We start from the raw sequence: 22635 nt of genomic DNA, 5'->3' as shown, positions 1-22635 counted from the left end.
GGGGCATAAATTAAAATTCTGTGCCTTCAAAAGTCCTTGATTTCCCCCAGCCATGTGCATTAGTTCTCCTAGCCATCTTGTTGTCCTGCGGATTATCCATGTGTCCACCTTTGTCTTCACTTAAGCCCCAGCCCTGCCAACCCTTCCTCACACATTTATTTAATGTTGCTCACAGAATCAGAGCTATTGTACTGGCTGTGACTTCTTGCCAGGAGTCTGAATTCAGCCTGTTGCATCTAAACACACATCCAAGGTGATGCATCACAAATAAGAAAGAACAAGGCTAATTTAGTGGTGGGAGCAAGGGTATAGAAGAAGCATGCTCAAAGTCTTGCTCACTTCAGAGTGCAGAGTGCTGCATTTCAGGGTATGGGCTGTCTGCCTGGTGCTTGTGCAGTGCACAGGACAGCGAAATGCTGCTCCTTGACAAGGGCTCCTCTGTGCTACCACAATGCAAACAATGAGAACAAATAATATTGATGAGATGAGGCCAACTGTTCCTGTTTTGTCTTTCCTAGAGCAGACAGATTGGGCCCCTCTGAATACTGCCATGCTCTTTCCAAATCCATGCGATGATGGTAGGTGTATAGTTCGAAGGGGAACCGGCACAGGTTTATGAATTGTATAATTACTGCTGTGTAGCATACGGGGAAATGGAAGGGTGACAACATGCAGAAGTAAACCCCGGAGTTTCCATAATGAGGCTAAAAGCAAAGTTAATAGGCAATATGTTTCCATTCATGTTTGCATATTAAGTGACACAATGCCCCTGCCCAGTGGAAGCTTGTTCCATCTGTGTTGCACCAATACAGTGCTGGATTCTAGTTTTGTTTCAGGTCTGAATGAAACGTTTTACTGTGGAGGCAGCTGCAGTTGTGATCGGTTGTTTGTCTGTTTTCCCCCAGTGGAATCTGCGTAATTAGGAAGGAAAGCAGATTCTAGAGCTAGGATGGAGAACTTCAGTCTTCACTCAGCTGAGAGCATTTGAGCTTCTCATTGTGGGAGAAACTCAATGTTGTCTGCCTCCATTTCATGGTGTTCTTGCTTCCTTGGCTTGTTATACAGTGAGTGCCTTTCCCCATTAGTTAGAGGCTCAGGTGGACAAGTTCCTTTACATTGCTAAGTCCAGTGGGTAGGGCAAGAGCTGTCGGGTTGACCTTATCTTTCCTAACGAGGAGCTCGACGGTATGTCTCAGGGCATACAGTCAAGAGAAGCCGTTCTGTGGCTGCGCAGTAATTACCTGGCCTGAGTTTCACATGCAGCCAAACAGGCCAAGCCATTCATAGGGATGCTCCATCCTTTTTTGGACCAAAAATGCTGCTTGTTGCAAAGAGACAAAAAGTCTGTCAAAACATGAGCAGCATTGGGTCCTTCAGGAGCCAATGTGCCTTGTACACTTTGCAAGTCCATGAAGTGCCTGCCTCTTCTCCCCTGGACTCATTTCAGTTCTCTGCAATCTTGCACACACTTCCCATTGGGAGCTAGAAAGGAAGGACGGGTTTGGATCCAATAAGACGTGACCCAAGCCTTGCTCCAAGTCATGAACAGAGCCTAGCATGTTTGGAGGTTTGCAAAAGTTGGGCCTGTTTCTGGTTTCAGTTGGCAAAGGAAAAACTAAAATACTATCACCAAGGCTGCTCACCCAGGAGGTCCCGCATAAGCATAAGCAGGAAGTCCTTGGCTTCACAGGCGATCCCGGCTCAACCTTCCCCAGCCCTTCCTAACAGTCCCCATCACTGGCTTAGGGCAGATCCCTGTTGACCTGGTCTTAATAACAAAGGATACATGAGTTTGTGAACACACCGTATATCTCAAAAAGATATGCAAGGGGAGGATTTGCAAGGTAACACAGCAGAAAGCCCAAAAGCAAGGCTTCCAGCCCAAAACACAAAAGATTCAGTAGTAAGTCCTTGTAAGTCCTATATAATGATGACCCGGACAGACAGGAAAGCCTGTTCCAGGAGACTGGAATAAATAGTGAAGATAGGGGAAAAGGAAGCCTGAAGTTTCATGAGTCTCCATCCCTTTTAAAGCCAGCTAACCCATAAGGGAAGACTGCAGTTTTCATCTGTTTGTACCTTGACAGGCACCAAAAGGGGGGGAAATTAAATTTAAGGTTGAATCTGTGAAGGAAATAATGAAATTGCTTGAGGTGGAATAGAATAAAGATAAATAGCAGCATGTCTAGATAGAATAAATGTTACTGAGAGCCAGCTGATCATCTCTGGGTAGCTTTACCTGAAGCTTTCACTACATGTCCAGTGAGATGAGCTGGAGAAGTGAATGCTTCTGAGTTAGCTATGGGAAGCGGGTCTCCTTATTTCACAAGAATGCCAACATTTAATACAAAGCATCTAAGGGGAGGCTCCGAGAAAAAGGAAAACTCCTCTCTTGACTGGTTTGAAAGTCCTTTCACATCCCCTGTCTCCCAGCCATGATTTATGCATGGCTGAGCAGATGAAAGCAGTTGGAGTTTATTGCAAAAAAAACCCCAATGACAACAAAAACCGAACCCTAAATATCCTATATGAAAATGAACAGCTTCAGAGCAGACTAATGAAACAGCTGGGTCCACGGCTCCCAGCCAGGAAGGAGGCTCAACAGAAGCGCATACAGAAAAATGTACACAGCAGGTTAGTGCACCCTGCACCCCTGATCTCCAGATGGGGGCTCTAAAACTATTCAGGCCCTCTTTTTCCTCATTTCCCATACATAAATCTGCAAGGTTTGTTCAAGATGGTCCAGGATTTGACCCATAAATGGTGCTGTGGATGATTCAAAAGTGAGTGGATTGACCTTGAGCTGGGTGCATGGGAATCTTGTGCTCGGAGTAAACACATCCAGACATACGTGGACGTTTGGTTCCCTGGGGACAAGTACCACTTTGGCTTGCGGCAAGTTGCCCCAGGTGGCATAGGGGAGGCTGGGGCCAGCTCTATGCTAGCCCCAGCAGTCCTACCTGGGGTCCTGGGGGCCTCCCAGAGCTGTAGCTACACTGATCCATCTGGGTGGAGCCTGGCTGACAGCTGCAGCCTCAGCATCAGGATATTTTTTCTGTGGAAAAAAGAAACGGAGCAGTGCATGCTCAGGCAGCGTGCCCTTGCAGCAAGGAGAACTCCAGACTGCGTGGTACAACCAACCGTGCTCGTTTGGACGCTTCTAGTGTGTCTATGGCTCAGAGAGATGATAATCTGTGTTAGGAAATATGTTGACTTGCACCATGTCAGGCCTGACTTAGCACAAGCTCTCCACAAGGACTGTCACACCTTCCAAATCATGTTAGGTACTCCGGGTTAATCATGGGGCAATGACACTAATACACGATTTGAAAAATGGTATTTTGTGTCTGCACTGTATGTTCTCGTGTTAGTTTACCTGTCAGCACAGATGTATTTTCCAAATGCAGGCAAGCCCTGTGTACCCGTGCTAACACACCAACCCACCAAAGCTCACACTTACGCTTGGGACTCCACAGGAAAACTGACAAGCAAGCACAGCGACAATTGCTTCACTGCACCAGGGCCATCGGATTCAGTGGGGACCCATATCCCCAGTGTTATGCACCCTTCAGGATTGGGGCCCTGTGTCTGGCTCCATGTCCCTTTTGATGATCATTACATTCCCTTGCAGAGGAACATTTCTGTGCCAGAGCTGTCTTCCACAGATTAATGTCTCCAGTGAGCACAATTGTTGCTGGATACCAGTGAATCTCAATATAAAAATATATCAATAAGGGGGAGGGGGGGAGGGAATCATTTGGGGCAATTAATTTCTGCTGTGCATTTTAACAGGCTATCCGTCCTGCACATGCATAAATTACTGGAGATACCTTCATCATCTGCAGATAAACTGTCTTAATTGACAATGCTCTTGAGGGGGGGAAATGATAACTCATTATATTAAATTAAAGACAATATAAACACAGGACCAGGAAATCTGGTAATAAGCTGTTTTAGATGCAGTTATATCTGGGAGTCTGTTATGCCAAGGTCTGCAATGATGCCAACAGTAACACGTAATTATCTCTGCTCACCGTGAAGAGCGATGGATGGGTGGGAGACGCCAGCTGTCCTGTTACAGGTTGCAAGCCGTCCTGGGCAGGGCTATTTAGAGGACACCTGTTCTCAGGACTGTTTTAAATGCTGCAGCCATTCATTGCAAACCAGGACTCATTTGATTTGTAGTCAGTAACACTACATCATTGCTGTGACTCCTCAAAACAGTTTTCAACCAGAGGTTGCAGGCCTGGTTCCCAAGTTCCTCTGGGCACCCCCTGCTTAGGGGGTGAATTGTGACCTGTGGGACACCAGTAGCCAGCTGGTCCAGGGCTGCCAGGTGCTCCTCCCTACACCCTCAAAAATAATAATAGTAGGATTGAGAAGCAAATGCAGGATAATTCTCTGCACCTGAACCAGTAGTGAGTTAGGCTCCCCTTCTTTTCCAACAACTAACTTCTTGTTGCCTAGCAGCATGACTAGCATCTATATGAGGACAGACATCTGCTGCCATTTTCCTTTGTTCTCCTGTTTTAACACCAGCAAGGCTCAGTCTCCAAGATCTGCAAAACACAGGCCCAGATGCAAGTACCATGCATGTATGCAGCCACCCCAGCCAAACACATGCAAACCCATGGCTGACACATGTGCATGTGCAAATGTCTGGAGGCAGGCACATGTTCAGGCTATGGTCACCCTCCAGAGAAGGCTCAATAAATTGAGCACACATGCTGCACTAATAAGCAAGCACTGAGAAGCACCTCCAAGAGCTGTCTTCCAGGGCCTGATACAAGAGTAAAACTGGCTGGGAGTGGTGGGGTAACCCAAGCAGAGAAATGCATGGACTACTGCAAAGAGCCATGCACAGGGCTATTCTTCAGAGAGTAGGACAGCCAGCCCTTGGCTATGTCAGCTGCGCCAGTAAATATAGTAACAGTGGTCTTAAAGAACAGGCTGAGTGCTTCAGTCGTAGCCACCACCATAACTGCACTGCTCATCCCAGGTCTCCTGGACTCTTTCTGTGTTGTCCTTCCACACTCTTTGGATTGGGGAGAAGAGGGGGCTCCACCCCTTCTTGCTCTTATTTTTATTTTTGTTAATCTCCACTTCAAGGGTCTTTCACTGAAACATAAAAACAAAAAAACCAACAGCTGTGGCATTAGCAAAGAGTTTTCTCCTCTGCGCTCTCACTTCCTTTGCTCTTCAGGCCTTCAGGTCACAAAGGCCAATGTCCATTATATCTCGTCCATTTTCCATGCATTCTTACATTTTTCTCACAACCACAACTGCTCTTCCTAATACTTCCCTAGTTTGTTTGGCCACTCTACCAAACTGTCCACTTTATTATCTGCTGCTGCCCGCCCACAAGGGCTAGGGCCAGGAATACAGGTCAGCTGTTAGGGATATTTGATGCTACCTAGGAAGGAGAATGATAATGGAAGACACTCCGCTGGGGTAAATAGCATAGATGTATTGTCTTCATTTTTCCAGACACTTGAGTGGAGCTCTGTGTCTTACCCCCCTCCCTCATATCTCCTTTGTTGCTGGCCTCTTTGGGGTGCTAACTGCATCTTCCTAGAAGCTATCACGGTCTGGCTGGTGGGACTGGGTGGCTCTGCTGTTGCTAAAAACAACTTGTATTAGCTGAGGAGCTCCCCGCACCATTACATATCCACACTGGGACTATAACCCAAGAAGTCACCTTATCATCAGTGTTCAAAACACCAAGCAGCACGGTATGGCACACACAAAAATGCTAAGAAAAAAAATCTCCTCCTAAACTACAAGGTAGCTGTTGGTGGTACTCCTTTCTGTAAATCCCTCTGTGCTCTGCAGGTTACTCAAGTCTTAGCATTAACTTTCCAGAAGTCAACCTTTTCCTCCTGAATTTCCTCTAAAGAGATGCTTTGGTCACATGCCAGCATAGTTCCCTTTGTCCTCCTGTGGATCATAAAGCAAGGCATAGCTTGACCTTTCTTGAAAGAGAAAGACTATCTGTGTTTGATAAATTCCAGGGAACAAAAGCGCATCTCATCCAATTTTATTACCCTTGTCATAAGGTCACAGAAACACTGTTTCATATTATTGTACTTAACCTACCACTAACCCCAGCATTAAATTAGCAGCCATTTTTCATGACTTTACTCAAGTGTAAGCTCAAATGAGAGTTTAGCAACTGCTACTGGTGATTACCCAATATATTGTAAATTATAGCCTACATCATATATATTCTATGAGCTCCCTCTGTCATGATGGAAAGAGCAGTGCAGGCAGGTCTAAAGACCCTGTCAACAGCTCTTGTAGTGTTTGCACAAGACTTTGCAAATAAGACTTCTCTGCTAAGTCTTGTGCCTGCCTAGGCTCTTTACCAGCACAGCTCCTTTTAACAGGACGGCAAGGAGCCTTGCCTGAAGGGGTTAGGGCAGGGGAAAGGAAGACAGCACTCTGTGCAAACTTGTCTAGACTTCAGTGCATCCCAATGAAAAATGGGGTTAATTCTACCTACCATGAAGAGGTGTGAAGAGGATTTAGCCAATCCTTCGAAAGCACCTTGGGTGACAGGGATTCATTATCATTATAATAACCTTCCTTGAAGTTTCTTCCTGCAACTCGGTTTAAGATATAGGGTAGCACAAAATTTGAATCTGTCTCAGGGCAACCCCTACCAGGTAATAGCCATAGTCATCTAACAGCTAGGATTTGCACTTGTAAGGACAAAACTGGGTCCACACACAAAGAAAGCTTGAAGTTTGAATGAAAAACAACCCAAATGAAAATGAGATCCAAATATTCTAATGTAGATCTATTAAAGTAACAAGTCATTCACTGAGAGGCATCTCTTTCTGCAAGAAATTCCTATCTTTCTCAAACATTATACTTACCACATCACAAGAGAAAAGCAGCACCATCCTATTCAAATCCTTGCCTTCCAGTTTTTAATGCTTGCTTTTAAAATACTAATGTGGGATACAAAGAAACAGAATGCTTTTCAACATACCACTGCTTTGCCATAAAAGAGCTAAGTTTTAACAACATAAAAGGAGGTGAATATGTGGTATGCAAAATTTTGCTTAACTGGTGGGGTTCAATCCTACAGGGTACTGTGAGGCAAAGAGCTTAGGAAATTTTGAAAGGGATAAAACCAGTATATGGATGCAACGTCCAATCGCCAGCTAAAGACTTCTCCCCCATAGTATTGCACAATACAAGGTGGGGTGTGCTGCATTCTCTGAAACATCTAGCGTCGATGCTTGCCCCAGTACTAATGGAGCAGTTGGTCAGGTCTGGAACGTCAGGAGCTGGAGTACTGGACTAGAGGGCCCACTGATCATTTCCAATCCAGCATTTACTTTCCCAGCTTCTCCTAAATAGTAAAATAACTTCCCAGCCCCCAAACCAGGAGCCTACCCTCCACAGAAATACAGATTTTAATATTCATGTCACCGCCCTCACCCTTCAGGGAATGAGAAATGTAAGATTTTATTAGTGAAGGCAAAGGAAGGCTGAAGGCAGAAGATCCAGGTGGTTGCTCATCAGAGAAATGGAAAGAGTAGAAACTGGCCTGTTCCTCAGACAGATCATTCATGGTCTAATTTGCCCTTGGGCAGGGGGAAGAAGAATGAGTCTTTGCTGGATTCATATAATTGAAGAATAAATGGACCTGTCTTTAGTACTTTAATGCAGTAGGATATTGAAAAAGAACATGGTGACACACAGCTGGAGGCTCATTTCTTCAAAGAGGTCTCTCCTCAGGTTGCAGGAGTGCTGTTACTTTTTCTCTTCGGGGATGAGTATGCTGGCGCAGGGATCCACAGCCGGTGCTGAAGTAGAGGCAGCATTTCAGGGAAGTCAGATGGGTTAGTCTCACCCCATAAGTCATCTCCTGGTCGTGCACACAAGGAACTCCTCTTCTACAATGCTGCTTCAGCTGAGTGGTCATAAGAATAAATCAAGAATGGGATTAGGTAGTACAAGGGATTTCCACAGCACTGGGCAAATGTAATTGCTGTTTACAGCCAGCATTGCCTGGCTACTGATAATTTGATGGTCTTGCTCTGAAGACATGAAATGGCAACACCAGCCCTACACTACTGGTTTCTGCTATAACTAAGCCCATGAAGACACAGGAGACTGTTTGGTTTCCAATGGCAAACCAAATCTGATGGGAAATTAGGAACCCAGTTCAAAACCAAATAAAGCCTAATGTGACAATGCTGGAAGGAAAAACAAGAAAACGTGGTGCTCAGAGCCCACACAATTTTCTAGCACTGAAGACCCTGCCTGTAGTCTCCTCTCAGAAAGCAATGGGTCAGCAATGAGCGTGAATTTAGTGTGTGTGGTGGGGGGAGGTTGTCCTTCCCAAACACCGATGAGTTTTCCAAGGGCAGCAGGAGAATGTACAGTATCTCACAACTGAGTATCTTGGCTATCAGACTCCTATAAAGCACAACTTTCCCTGTAAAGGCACAGTGTAAATATCTAAACTGTGACTATTCCAAGAAGCCAGAAGCAACAATGAAGATTCTTGACTTCCATCTGTTTCTTTGTACTAGATGAGCCATATATAGCCCTGCTGGCTTTGTCCTGCATCCGCAGATTTTGCTGAAGGATTCAATGATTCATCTCCAGGCCTTTCTGTGTACTTATTTTAAAGTTTAATTTACACCTTAAGGTCTTCAGGGTTCCTGCCTCTTTTCCCCTTGTGGATCTCATGGCCATTAACCTTCATTGTTTCTCACTATTACATAACATTGCTCAAGGTGGACTTAGGGGCTATTGGGGGGCTTTTTTGCAGGAGGCATTCATTTTTTTCAAAGCAGTGTAATGTCAGCTCTGCAGACAGCAAGGTTAAAGATGCAGAACATCTGTAAAGCAGCCACATGCTTTGGCAGCTGATCCCAGGTCCCTGACTCGTGAAGGGGGAACATTATGTTTCTTTTATGGAGAGGAGAGACCTATAACTCAAGGGTGCTGCAGGCATGAAAAGAAGTGCTTAGAATCTTTTTTTTTTCTTTCTTTGCCCAAGTGAAAGAAGTGGTAATCACCCTTCAAAGGTGAGATGTTCAGAGTCTCTCACAGGCATTCAGACTTTCTGCCTTCGTTCAATTTTTATCAGCTCCTGCAAGCCCCTGAAGTCTAAAGGGCCAGTGCAGTAGTCTGGGGGCTGTTATGGTTGATTCTGCAACCCGTAGAAGAATGTCCCCAAGGACATCTCACAGTCTTTAGCTGGTGCAGGAACCTGGGGCTTCTTCTCACAATGTGATTTTTGCAAAGTGCTCCATTTCAGTTCAGACAGATGGTCAGCACGTCTTGGCACAAGGGGAAGAGAAGCCTGTTTCCACAGCACTAGCAGCATGGCAAGACACAGTGGGCTCACCCGTCCTCTTGCTTCTATTTTGTACTGTGCAGCTCCACTGACTTCAAAGGAGAAGCCTCCCAGGTCACAACAGGTGTAAGGGGGATCTGGTTCTGCAAACAAGACTTTATCTGTGAGTTTTGGAATGAGACATTTGGGAAGGTTTATGAAATTATGAATGCTTACCAGAACACAACATGCTCACTGTCATCCCCACTCAGATTTATCTGCGATAAGGCTCAGCTCTCTAAAGAAGCGACTGAGAATAAACTACAGTGGCCTGTTCTCCTGGGACTCCAAAGTATTTACATTACTAACCAGTGGCAGAAGAGAATGTGGGCACATGCACAAATATCAAGGATGCTTCACAACTGTTTGGCAATTGAGGACAGTATGTATAAAGCCATTGCTCATGTTCCAGGAGCAAGTTCTTGGGAGAGTAGTATTGCTTTGCACTTCAGGATGATCCCATGAGTCAGAGACCTGGATCTGCTCCTCCCTCTGCTCTGCAATTCAGTATGAATCCCTTCCCCTCTCTCTGCCTCCAGGAGAGCTGTGTGAGGGAAATGCTGATTCATTTTTATCTTTATGGTACATTGTCTGCCTTCCTGCCTCGTATTTGATTGTGCAGGTAGAAACCTAAACCTACACCAAGCGAACAGTACAATTACTCTGTATGCATGTCCAAATTGAAATGAACATCTTGGCTACAAACCAGTACTTTTAAGTTTGTTGAATGGAGAAACCAAATCCATGTGTAAAGTGGAAAGAAACATCTGTACCCTTGGATTTCAATTTGGGTGCAGCAAGCTGTGGGCAGGCAGCTAGTAGCAAAGTGGTATAATTACCCACAGTACACATAGGTACCAATTCCATGGATGTTTCAGGGCTCAAGCATCCAGCAAAAAAATTAGCACGTGCACCCATGAGCCACAGCCGTTTTGGTGTTGATGTAAAAAAAAAAAATCCACACTTTACTGAAAGAAGCAGGGCATTACTTCAGCTGGGCTCTGCAGTGCCTGTAAAGACTGGACACTTCAGCAAGGCTTTTTGGTTCTTTTAGGTAAAGCTGATTCAATCAACTATTAGATAAAAGCATCAGAAAAGCCTCACTGAAGCACCCAATCTTTACAGACACTGCAGAGCCAGGCTGAAGTAATGCAGTGCCTCTCTTGGGCACGTGCAGGGCTCAGCACAGGAACGCATCAAGTTTCAAGTAAAATATCATTTTGGTTTTTGTTTTTTTTACGTCTGCAAGCACCCACCAGCAAAAACCAAAGTCAGCGCCTATGACAGTATCTTTGAATTGAAGTCCCTCCTGAGAAATTACTGCAGCCTTGCCTACTCTGACCAAGAGACAGCCTCGAGCACTGCCTAAGGTTATCCTTTTTAATGCAGGAATTCAAAAGGAAAATCTGAAAGCTGCCAGGAGTTGTGGAGCTAGGTTCCTGCCCAGAACAAGGATGGGATATTTTGGAAACTGAATCTAACGTGGTCCCTGCTATGCTGGGGGTCAGCCATATCTCAGCAGTATGCACACACTGATGAGGATGAGCTAACATCTTTGCTTCCATGCGCCAGAGCAGAATATGCTCATGTTTTGCACAGTCTGTTAGTCCCACTAATTCTTACACTGACTATGGCCTTGGACTCAATCTCATCTCCACAGACTTAGTGGGTCATTCCTAATGACAGATCTGTTCTACACGTCATCCTCTCCCTTCCTGAAAGCTCCATTTGCAGTTGACAATTTGATTTCAGTATTAGAAATCTTTTCACCCACATTGTTCAAAAGGTCAGTTCAGCCTCAGCCTCCCTGATTAGTCCATGTCTCAGACATGTAACCCAGCAGTGTTTTTGCTCAGGAGGACCTGATGGTCAAGCAGGCTCAACACCTGTAGTCGATGGCACCTGAAGAATCAAGGCCAGAGTTCTGATTCTCTGCCCTGACCAGCAGGGCAGCGGTGGGAGATTTGTGCGCTCCAGGCTCTGATATGAATTGCCAAGCTGGTTAGATGCTGTAATAAGGCTCAGATTCTCAGCTGATAAAGTCAGGAGCACTGCACCAACTTGCACCAGCTGGGAACCTGGCCCTGACATTTTGCTTGGCTTTAGAGATTTTTTTAAATTATTATTTTAATTACAGCGGTTCTTTTAAACTTGGATTTAAACATCTCTCTACTGATTGGCAACTGACACTATCCAGCACTGTGCTTGGGCATGAAAAACAGTCGCCAATGCAGAAACGGCCAGGCGTGTTCTCAGGAGCACAGCTGAAAAAAACCTATCTGTATTTGTGAGTGGGTGCAGTTTTTGAGTTCACAGTGACTCTTTCCAGTGGACCTCATTTTGTAATACCAGTAATGTGCTGGTTGCTGCAGGATCAGTAAAAAATGCTGCCCTTATGTGAAGAATGACATATAGCTAACCAAGGATCAGCAGTCAATAGTGCCGGAGGCTGTGAAGAGAGAATTACAGCAATGACAATAGGCAGCTTCTCAAGGCTGTGCAGACGTGTTATTTTCTTTCTTTTCCCTCTTTACCTCAGCTGTTCATGATAACAGACCAGAGCTTTAATGAACTGAAATGGATTTTTTTAATGATTTTACTTTAAAAAAATATAATCTGGAAAGCCAATAAACAGCCAAACAAATGATCGCAGACAAGGTTACCAGTCTTGTAGCAGCTGAGATGTCCTTTGCTCTGAGGACCAGTCAGCTGTGACTTGATCTGGCCACTGGACTACAAATTATGCATGTCCTCTAATGACAGTTGTCGAGAAATCATAAGCCCTTTTTCTCTGTGCAAGAGGTTGTGGATAGAGATAATAATCTATTTATATTCATACATTCATTGTAGAGATTATTAATTAAAATGTTTTATTTTTTTTAACCATCTGTTATTAATTTTAGGGTGAATTTTAGCAATATAATTGTATTATCTGCAAATAAACTAGAACGAAGGGATTAACAGGGTTTTTTCAAAGGGGGATATTAATAAATCTCTTGAAAAGTCCCTGCAATGGAGGAGGAATACATTACTATTCCCATTATGCTATATTAGCCCAATGAAATGTTTTGCCTGTACAAAGATTAAATGGACAGATGCAGCAGCAGCCTTGATACTGGTGAGACTTGGATCGGGGGGGGGGGGGGGAGGTTTCCTTCTTGTTATTTTTATACTTTTCTTCATCACATGAATTTGTGTGGCACTGCAGCATCCTGGAGCTGCTATGCAGAGTTGCTGTAGGGCCCCTGGAAAGCCACAGCTGTGGTGACTTCCCACCAGGGCCATCCCTAGAGGGGGCAAACCAGGGCGACCACCCCAGGCCCTGCCCTTTGCGGGGCCCCGCAGAGCCAGGTAGAGTGCTGCTGGCTTCACGTCCGCCTCCCCACCCCCCAGCCACCAAAACTGCTGCCAGCTTCCTCATGTCTGGGGGCAGAGCCCCACATGGGCTGATTTGCCCTTTCCCACTGTTCCTCTCCCCACCCTGTGTCATGTGACAGAGAAGGAGGAAGCCCAGCAATGTATCTTGGTTCCCTAGCTTCTTGACCTCACTTGCCCAGTGGAGAAGGAAAGCTCACAATCCTGGGATTCAGCAGCAGAGGAAGATTCTCTATGTCCTAATCAGTGCACTGGAAAGACCTGGCCTGCTACCCTGAGGCCAGCCACCAGGCAACCTGGGACCAGGAGATGCTACCTGAGGTTTACCTGAGCAAGGCCTCGCCCTCAACATCTGCCAGCATCATATACAAATGTGCTCAAGACCTAATGGTGAAAGTGAGGCCCCTTGTCTTGGCACCTGATGTGTCCTGGGTGTGGATAGACCAGGGCTAGGTACAGACATTCAAAAAGCCTGAGGCTGAATCACTTCATTCTTTGCAGGTTAGTCTAAGATGCACAGATTAAACTGAAACAGAAGTGAACATACATTTACCTTTGATTCAAAAAATGCAGCCACATGCCTGTAGTGGCTCAGGCCAGAAGCCAGGGGGCAATAGAGCATAGATCTCTGGCTGTGTGTTCACTTCCTCTTCCTGCTGCCCCTGAGCTCTCTGGGATTTGCAGTCCAGAATTATAGCAGCAAGACTGCAGGGTTGCTTATCACTTCCTCTTCCTGCTTCCAGGTATCTCAGTTGCAGCCAGCAGTAAGTTTGAGCAGGAGAAAGGGTGTTTAACTCCCATCTCTGGTCCCAGACTCCAGTCAGGGTTTGCCTGGAGGGGGCAGTCCCCCACACCCTTTAACTGGGCTGCATCCCCAGCTGGACTTGCCCCCCTACCCTCTTGTCAGCCACCCCTCACTGCTCTTGCTAGGGAGCAGAGTGGCATGGCCAGTCCTGCTCTCTGGAACAGACAGCGCAGCCCAGGACTGAAAGGTGTGCTGGGATGTGGGCGGACTTTGATTTAACTTGAACCAGGGAGGAGTCTGGGACAGAAATTTCAGAAACTGGCTTGACCCAAATCAGTTACTACATTCAGCTGGGTTTATCTTAAACCAGTTTCAGCCATTTTAAAACTGGTTTATGTGCACTGAGCTTCTGTTCTGTTACAGGTTTAAATCAGTTTCTGATGAGTTAAACCTGTGTGCATGCAACTTCTGTCCCTAGCCCTGGTGGTCAGTGAAGAAACAAAGGCTGCTTTCTTAATGCAGCTTTAAAGCTTCATGTGTACCAGAAAATTGCACTGGCATGGAAGCTAAGCACAAAGGTTGGAGACAGGAACCAGTTCTGCCCTCAGATAAATCCTGTGGCCCCATATGAGTGTGGGTCTGGACATACAGGCAAATCCTGTGGCCAAATGGGCAGAGAACAATCTGTCTTTTTGCATCAATACACAAAGCTTGATTCTGATACAAGGCAATACTTCCAATGATCACCAGAGCCACTACAGATCCCTAGCAAGGTAGGTAGGAGCCAAGTCATGTCCACCCTGTGTCTTCTCTTGCTGTTTGGCTTGTTCAAAGAACTACTCCCCTGCCTTCTGCAACAGCATCTGTCTAGCCCAAGCAACACCTGAGAGAGCTTTCAAATGCCAGAAAAAGACATGCAACAGTACAACCCTTAGAAAGATGTCAGCTTAGAGTGCCAGCATAACCCATAGATCTTAGCTGTAAAAATGATAAAGAGAACCTGACATCACTGTCTTTCTCAAGGTTTCCCAAATCATTTGATCATCTTGCTAACAAAACACTAAGACATTCAGAAGGCGTGTTGCCACAGGCTAGTAAATAAAATGCATGCTAAAAGTGTCATGATCTGTAATTATATCATCTCCCATTGCAGAAGGAGATGGCAGAATTGGGCCCTTGAAGCCTCAGATGTTTTCATGTTTCTGACTTTTCTTTTCTTTTTTAAATATTCATGTTAAATATTTACATATAAGGGAAAATCCCCACCAAGATGCAGAACTCTATTTCCAAGGCTGCGATGTTACCATCTGCAGGAGGTTACAGTAGGAAAGGCACATCCTAACAGAGGCATTTTCAATGTGCATATGTCACCTTTTCATTTTTGTTTATGTATTAAGATCTTGTAAAGGAGTTACAACATTGAGGATTGGGCAGCTTATCTTCCCACATAACAATCCAGACTTCAAGGAGAACTGGGCAGTGCCAGAGCACATTGTTGGAAACATTAGGCACAGGAAAGACCTATTCCAATTTATTCCCTCTGTCAAGGCAGATTTTTCCCTAAGCAGAGGTGGGCAAAATGTGGCCCACAGGCTATTCTATCTGGCCTGCAGGGCCCTTAAAAAAATTTAGAAAATTAATATTTATCTGCCCCTGGCTGCCTGTCATGCAGCCATTGATGGCTTGCCAAAGCTCAGTAAACGGCCCTCCACCTGAAATAATTGCCTGCCCCTGGTATAAAGCCATCTTTATACTATAAAGGAAAAGCCTGCCTTGACAGAGGGAATAAATTGGAATAGGTCTTTCCTGTGCCTAATGTTTCCAATAATGTGCTCTGGTACTGCTGGGCAGATGCATTTGTCTTCAAAATCCCAGCAAAAAGCTGTAACAGGGAAAAGTGCCTCCAACCTCCTTTGTCCCTCACCCCTATCCAGTATCATCAGCACCAAAAAGTGTTCCTGCAAGTCTGCCCTGACAGACTATACTAACCCTAATAAATGTCCCAGGCTGTGTGGTGGTAGCAGGCAGTAGGGTTGTCTCCACACCTCATTCTTATCCAGTCTGTAGCCATCTTTAGTATCTGCAAGTTGTAAACAAAGTGTTAGCAAATATATTCTGACTGCCTGGATGATTTCAACTTTCATTTTAAATTAAATTGATTTCTGAAGATTTTGCACATTTGCATGCTCAAGTTTTCTGGAAGCGCATTTACTTGCAAGTCCCTGAAAGACAGCTTGAGAAGAGACAGCTAAACAGAAGTGCTAGAAGCCTTATCAGTGTGAGAGGGAGCCACCTGAAGCAATGTTTTCTGAAAACAAACCAAGGGGTGGGAGATATCTGTGAAAATAAAAGCCATTAGTCATATGGCACTTGTTATAATTGCTCTGCCTGGAATCCTCATGCACTGATAATTATTACTCTCTTAATTTCATTATGTGGTATTGTGATAGGTAGATACTGTGTATTCATCTCTCTGTGTTTCTATCTCTTACACAAAGCTCTTATTAACGTTCCCTATAATGAAATTATTCCCCATCCTACAGCTGAAACAAGCTGAGCACAGGTTGGAGCATAAGATCATAATGTTATAATTACCTTTCTGCTGCTGTTATCTTTCACACTTATTATAGTAACAAAGAGCTGTGTCACTGGAGGGCGGTGCAGGGGGGCACTGTGCAGCTTACCAGTGAATGGCAGAAAATTCACTCTTTCCTTTCTGTATTGCAAGTAAAATATGCTCTTGGAGCGACTGGAAGTAGACGTTCAGAGCCACACCCTGGTCCCTCACAGTAACCTCCTTGCAAGCTGTGCACACATACTGAAAAGCAGAGATTGCCCTAGGAGGAAGAAAATTGTTGTTGTATTTAATCCCCAATTTCTATGTATATGAAAAACCCATAGGTCATCTGGCTAAGAATCTGTGTTAAAGACAGATCCCCCAAGATTACTTGACTACACTTGGAAGAGCTTATCTCTATCTCTTTCTTTATTCTTCCTCTGGGGGTGGGGATCCAGCATGCAAGATGGAGCCAGCAGGCTGTAGCTCTAGTTTCTGTTCTCTGTCAAAGGATTTGTCCCCATGAGCCTGGCGCATCAACTGAACAATTTTTAACTCACTGTGATCAAACAAGCCAGGGCAAAAGCCCATGGGGATGTCCCCACATCAGGGTAGCATCAGAGAGGAATTCAACTAAACAGAAATGAAAGGGCCTGTACTAGGGTTTGCAACAGGTTAGCAACAATGGTTTAGAAACCAAGGGCACTTGTATACACGACTATTTTCACATGATGAAAATCGCCATTTGCGTAGCTTAATGGCATCACACATATGGACCACAAATGGTCCACAAGGTTTGGGTGTCTCAGATTGTCCCACATCGTGACAAACTGTCCCACATCATGACAAGCTAAACTACTATGTAGTTTAGTTTGACATGTGGCAAATTGTCCCACTGTGGCCAAAAAGCTATCGCATATACATGGCAACTCATGTGTACATGGCAAGCTACCAGGTCCCGCTATAATTTGCAGTGTAATTTGCAAGTATCCTGTGTAACGAATGTTTTAGCACACCAGGTGTAGCTGCAGAGCCTGACATGGACCAATCTTCTGCTGAACTCTTTTTTTTTTAGTTAATAAACTAAATTAAATACTTCAAACAACCCATTTTGTGTTACTCATGTTCAGTTTCACTGTACTGACAGCTAGGATGTGTTGGAGGGTTGAAGATTGCGGTGCTTGAACTTTGCCAGGCATACAGGAGCACACTAGCATTCAGTAAAATTGTGTTACAAGTCCCTCCCCTTTTTACATGACACACCTTCCACAGTAAAACTATGTGGGCACTCAGCAGAACATTTCAATGCCTGAATCCCAAATTCAGGCTCGGGTGGCTACTGGGCGTCTCAAGTTCCACACACCCCATTTTCTGATAGATCCCATTATCATAGCTACAACTAGGTACCACACCTCAAAAGTAAAATCCCACTCCATTTTGCAAGGTCTCCCAGAACCCACTTTTTACATCAGATGCCCTCAGTGGCAAAAAATTTTGGATGCTAAGCAGAACACTTTGTAGCAAAACCCCCAGTTTTTCTTCTTTTTTTTTTAATTTAAAATGCATTCCCTCCCCTTCCCCAACCATTTCTGACTTGTTCTCTCCCTCTCTATTCCCCATAGACAAGTATAAGTGAGCTAAGATATAGGAAAAGTTTTAACATTTTATTTTAGGTAGTTTTATTTTTCTCTCCCCTCTTTGCAAATAAGTGCCCTGCTATTTTGATATAGATATCCAGTTTTATAAGTGATAATTATTATGTTTGTATTGATTTTTTACTGATTTTATATTGTGTAATTACTGTTTTAGGCCTATATATGTAAATTATCATAAGTCATGTCAAGTTTCCATCTTGTAATGTCAAGCTTCCATCTTATCCCCATGCCTGGTTGTGTAACCTGTGACTCATACTCCTCCTCCTATGTAACTTGGTTCCTGAATGAATGGGGATGAATGAAGGTGCTTGAGAGACAATGGCAGTAGGTCTAAAAATATCTCCCTCTGAATGACCGAACCATCAAAACCAATACCTGAACCAATGACCCAGCACTTAGAACCACCCTCAGCATTCAAGAAACAAAAGATGAGGCAACCCACCATTGTGCCAAGGCTGCACATGCTCAGTAAGAACACCTGGAGCCCTCTGGAATAGGACTGACATTGCCTGGACAGGGACTTCCCCTAGGAGATCAGAGATAGTCTGTCCCATAAAAAGGGCTAGTGAAGACTGACTTCTCAGGACGCCCTCTCCACCTGGACCAGCACTGTGCCACACCACCTATTCACCCAGAGGCCCTGCCGGCGACCCGCCTCTGGACAACACCTGCTGGACAAAGATCCCTTTCCAGCCTGGATAGATAGCTATCACCCCCACCCCCTCTTCAACCAAGGACTTGGACTCTGCTTCTGTTCCCTACCTGGACTCCAACTCTTCCACTGAGTCTCTTTCTCCTGCTGCCATTGTAAGTACGTGTGTGTGTGTGTGTGTGTGTGTGTGAACCAATAACTTCATGGGACTGTATATAAGCCTGTTATTTGGACACCTGGGTTGGGTTTTGCTTTACTATGGTTCAGCCCTGCTCCAATCTCTGTTCCTTGCCCCTTTAACTTCTATCTCATTTCTCCCTCTCCTGCTTCTGGCTCACTGCCACCTCCAACACCTATCCTGAGCTTCTCTCTGCCTCCAAACCCCGTTTCTTTGCCACTGCCTTATCCCCACTGCCTTTTCACCTGAGCTTCCAAGTTTCTGCCTCAGTTTCTTTCCTGGCTGTCTCCTCCTTGCCACAGCACCCCCCCCCCCGCAATATTTCAGCTGTCTGTCTCAGTTTCCAGCCCCAAGCTCCCAGGTTTCTGTCTCTCTTTCTCGTTCCTGGCAGTCTCCTCCTTGCCACCAGGCTTTATTTTTTTTGCTTGCACCAGTGACCTCAAGTAACCCTAGGGCCACTTGATCTTACATAAACCTAAGCCTAGGTTCCTCAGCCAGCTTCTCTCTAGTCCACTGGTTCTAATCCTAGTTCTGGCAGCTTTCACTCCCTACACTTTAACTCTCTCTCTCGTCTTAACCTTTCCCCAAGTATCCCAGGTACCCCAAGCACACACATACATACTGAACCATCCAAGTTAGGAACTTACCTGTGTGTATGTGAAGGTGGGTTGTATGTGTGTAAACTGGTGAGTGTGTGTGTGTGTATATATATGTTATTGTGTGCATGATATACGAATTAGTGATCTGTGTATGTGTACTCAGTGTGCGGGTATGGACAATTGATTTTCATCTAACTCTTGGAGTGTGTAGTGTATGTGCGTGAATTGGTGATAGGTATACATGTGCCTAGGGTGGTTTGGATGTGTGTGTGTGTGTGTGTGTGTGTATATGTAAGCACCTAATTGACTTGTGTGTTTGTATATGTGCAATTGTGTCACATCCTCCTGGCTAACAGTGCAATATTGAGATCCTGAGAGTTTACCAGACCCCACAGGGCAACACCTTCAACACACAAACCCCAAATTCAGGCTTGGGTGGCAACTGAGGGTGTTAAGTTCCACGTGCCCCATTTTTTCATGGTTTCATAGTTTCATAGTTCGTAGGGTTGGAAGGGACCTGAGCAGATCATCGAGTCTGACCCCCTGCCATGCCAGGAAAGAGTACTGGGGTCAAACAACCCCACCAAGGTGTTCATCTAGCCTCCTCTTAAACACCCCCAGGGTAGGAGCCAGCACCACTTCTCTTGGAAGTTGGTTCCAGATCCTAGCCGCCCTGACCGTGAAGTAGCACCTCCTGATATCTAGCCTGAATCTACCCTCCGTCAGCTTGTGAACATTATTCCTAGTCACTCCTGGTAGTGCTCAGGGGAACAGGGACTCCCCCAATGCCTGCTGGTCCCCCCTGACTAGTTTGTAACAGGCCACTAGATCCCCCTTCAGCCTTTCCTTGTGGAGGCTGAACAGGTTCAGGTCCCGTAGCCTCTCCTCGTAGGGCCTGTCCTGCTGCCCCCGATCATGCGAGTGGCCCTCCTCTGGACCCTCTCCATGTTGTCCACATACCTCTTGAAGTGAAGCGCCCAGAACTGGACACAGTACTCCAACTGCAGCCTGACCAGTGCCGCATAGAGAGGGAGTATCACCTCCTTAGACCTACTTGAGATGCAGGGGAGGCGCACCTAGGCCAAGGGTTAGTGAGGAACTAGTTAGGGGACTTCTGGAGGGACTGGATGTATTCAAGTCAGCCAGTCCAGACGATCTCCACCCTAGAGTACTGAGGGAATTAGCTGAGGTCATTGCAGGACCCCTGGCATGGCTGTACGAGCTCTCATGGTGCTCTGGTGTGGTGCCAGAGGACTGGAAGAGGGCCAATGTGGTTCCCATCTTCAAAAAGGGGAGGAAGGAGCACCCGGGAAACTATAGGCCAGTTAGTCTTACCTCAATCCTGGGCAAACTATTTGAGAGAATTATTCTGTCGCATATCCACAAGGGGCCAGCAGGGGAGATTATGCTTAGGGGCAACCAACACGGGTTCATTAGAGGCAGGTCCTGTCAGACCAACCTGGTGGCCTTCTACAACCAGGTCACCAAATCCTGAGATGCAGGGGTAGCAGTGGACATAGTCTTCCTGGACTTTCGGAAGGTTTTTGACACTGTCTCTTACCCCATTCTCATTAAGAAACTGGGGCACTGTGGCATCAACAACTACACAGTCAAATGGGTTGCTAACTGGCTGGAGGGCCGCACCCAGAGAGTGGTGGTGGATGGGTCATTTTTGACCTGGAGGGATGTGGGCAGTGGGGTCCCCCAGGGTTCGGTCGTCAGGCCTGCACTGTTCAACATCTTCATCAGTGACTTGGATGAAGGAGTAAAAAGCACCCTGTTCAAATTTGCTGATGGCACGAAAATGTGGGGGGATGTGGGCACGCTAGAAGGGAGGAATAGGCTGCAAGTGGACCTAGACAGGTTACAGGGGTGGGCGGACAAGAATAGGATGGGATTCAACACTGATAAGTGCAAGGTGCTGCCCCTGGGGAGGAAGAACCAGCAGCATACCTACAGGTTCGGGAACTCCCTTCTCGTCAGTACAGAGGCAGAAAAGGATCTTGGAGTCATCATTGATGCCAAGATGAACATGGGCCGGCAGTGTGGGGATGCAGTCAGGAAGGCCAACCGTACCTTGACATGCATCCACAGATGGGGTCTGAGGGGTGCCCAGAGGAGGGGGTGGCTGTTCTGGTCCCTGCTCAGGAAAATGGAGGCAAAGAAATCATTAAATATGTTAGCTTTGTCATCTGGTGTGATGACCAAATTTTCTAACATGTCTTGCAGGGGCCCCACGTTACCCAGAACCTTCTTTTTGCCCCCTATGTATTTAAAAAAGGACTTCTTGTTGTCCTTGATCTGGGAAGCTAGTCCCAGTCCCATCTCCGCCTTGGCCTTCCTAACTGCCCCCCTGCATCCCCCAGCAACCGCAGTATAATCCTCCCTGGTGATGGCGCCTCCCTTTTAGCTAGGAGACACTCCCGGATGCTTTTGGTGAGTCATGGGGCTTTCGTGCCCTCCTGCCCCCTTTGATCCATGTTGGGATTACCTCCCTTTCAGCTTGGAGGATCGTCTCCTTAAGGATCGACCATTCTTCTTGGACACCTGGCCCCCCTCCCCTCCGGGACCTCAGTGCTTCCCCGACTATTCTCCTTAGCTCATTGAAGTCTGCCCTCCTGAAATCTAGGGCTGCTGCCTTGCTGCAGGCCTTTGCCACCTTGCGCTGGATGGTGAATTCCAGCAGGCAATGATCGTTGTCACCCAGGTGGTCAAGCACCTGCAGCCCCCTCACCAAGTCATTGCCGGTGGCCAGCACCAGGTCCAACAAGGCATCTCCCCTGGTGGGGCTGCGCACCTCCTGGGTTAGATGGAGGTCCTGCATTCTGGCTAGGAACCTATGTGAGCAGTCAGGCCTGGCGACTGCTCTTCCCAGCAAATGTCTGGAAAGTTCAGGTCACCCATGATGACTATGTCCTTTGACCTTAACTACCTCCGTGAGCTGACTTAAGAATTCCTGGTCTAGCTCTTCCCCTTGGTTGGGTGGTCTGTAGTAGACCCCCACCATTAAATCTCTTTCCCCTCAACTGCCTTGTATTCTAACACAGATCACTTCAGAGTGCCCCTCCTCTGATTCTTTGCTAATTGACGAGGATGTGTATTCCTCCTTAATGTAGAGCACCATGCCCCCACCTTTCCTCCCGGTCCCATCCCTCCTGTACAGCCTATAGCCCTTGATATTCACCGCCCAGTCATGCGTTGGGTCCCACCATGTTTCTGTGAGCCCCACTATGTCCGGGTTGGTGTCAGCTAGCAGGAGGGTAAGTTCCTCTTGCTTGTTTCCCATACTACAAGTGTTTGTGTAGAGGCATTTGAGGCCTCCTGAGGATGTGTGCACTGGCCCCCTACTTTCAGCATTACCCTTGCCCCTGTTGCTTACCTGCGTATATGTTCCGCTTGTCGGTCTAGGCTGGGCTGTACTTGTAAGTGTTGCTTGATTTGGCAGTCCAAGGCTTCCTCCACCCTTGTCTTCCCCTTCCCCCACCGAGCCTAATTTAAAGACCACCGGAGGAG

Source organism: Crocodylus siamensis, chromosome 12 (assembly GCF_052110815.1).
Source record: "Crocodylus siamensis isolate JL-2025a chromosome 12, ASM5211081v1, whole genome shotgun sequence".
In the NCBI taxonomy this organism is placed as follows: domain Eukaryota; kingdom Metazoa; phylum Chordata; order Crocodylia; family Crocodylidae; genus Crocodylus; species Crocodylus siamensis.
The sequence above is the reverse complement of the archived record's forward strand: the minus strand, read 5'-3'. Positions refer to the sequence as shown.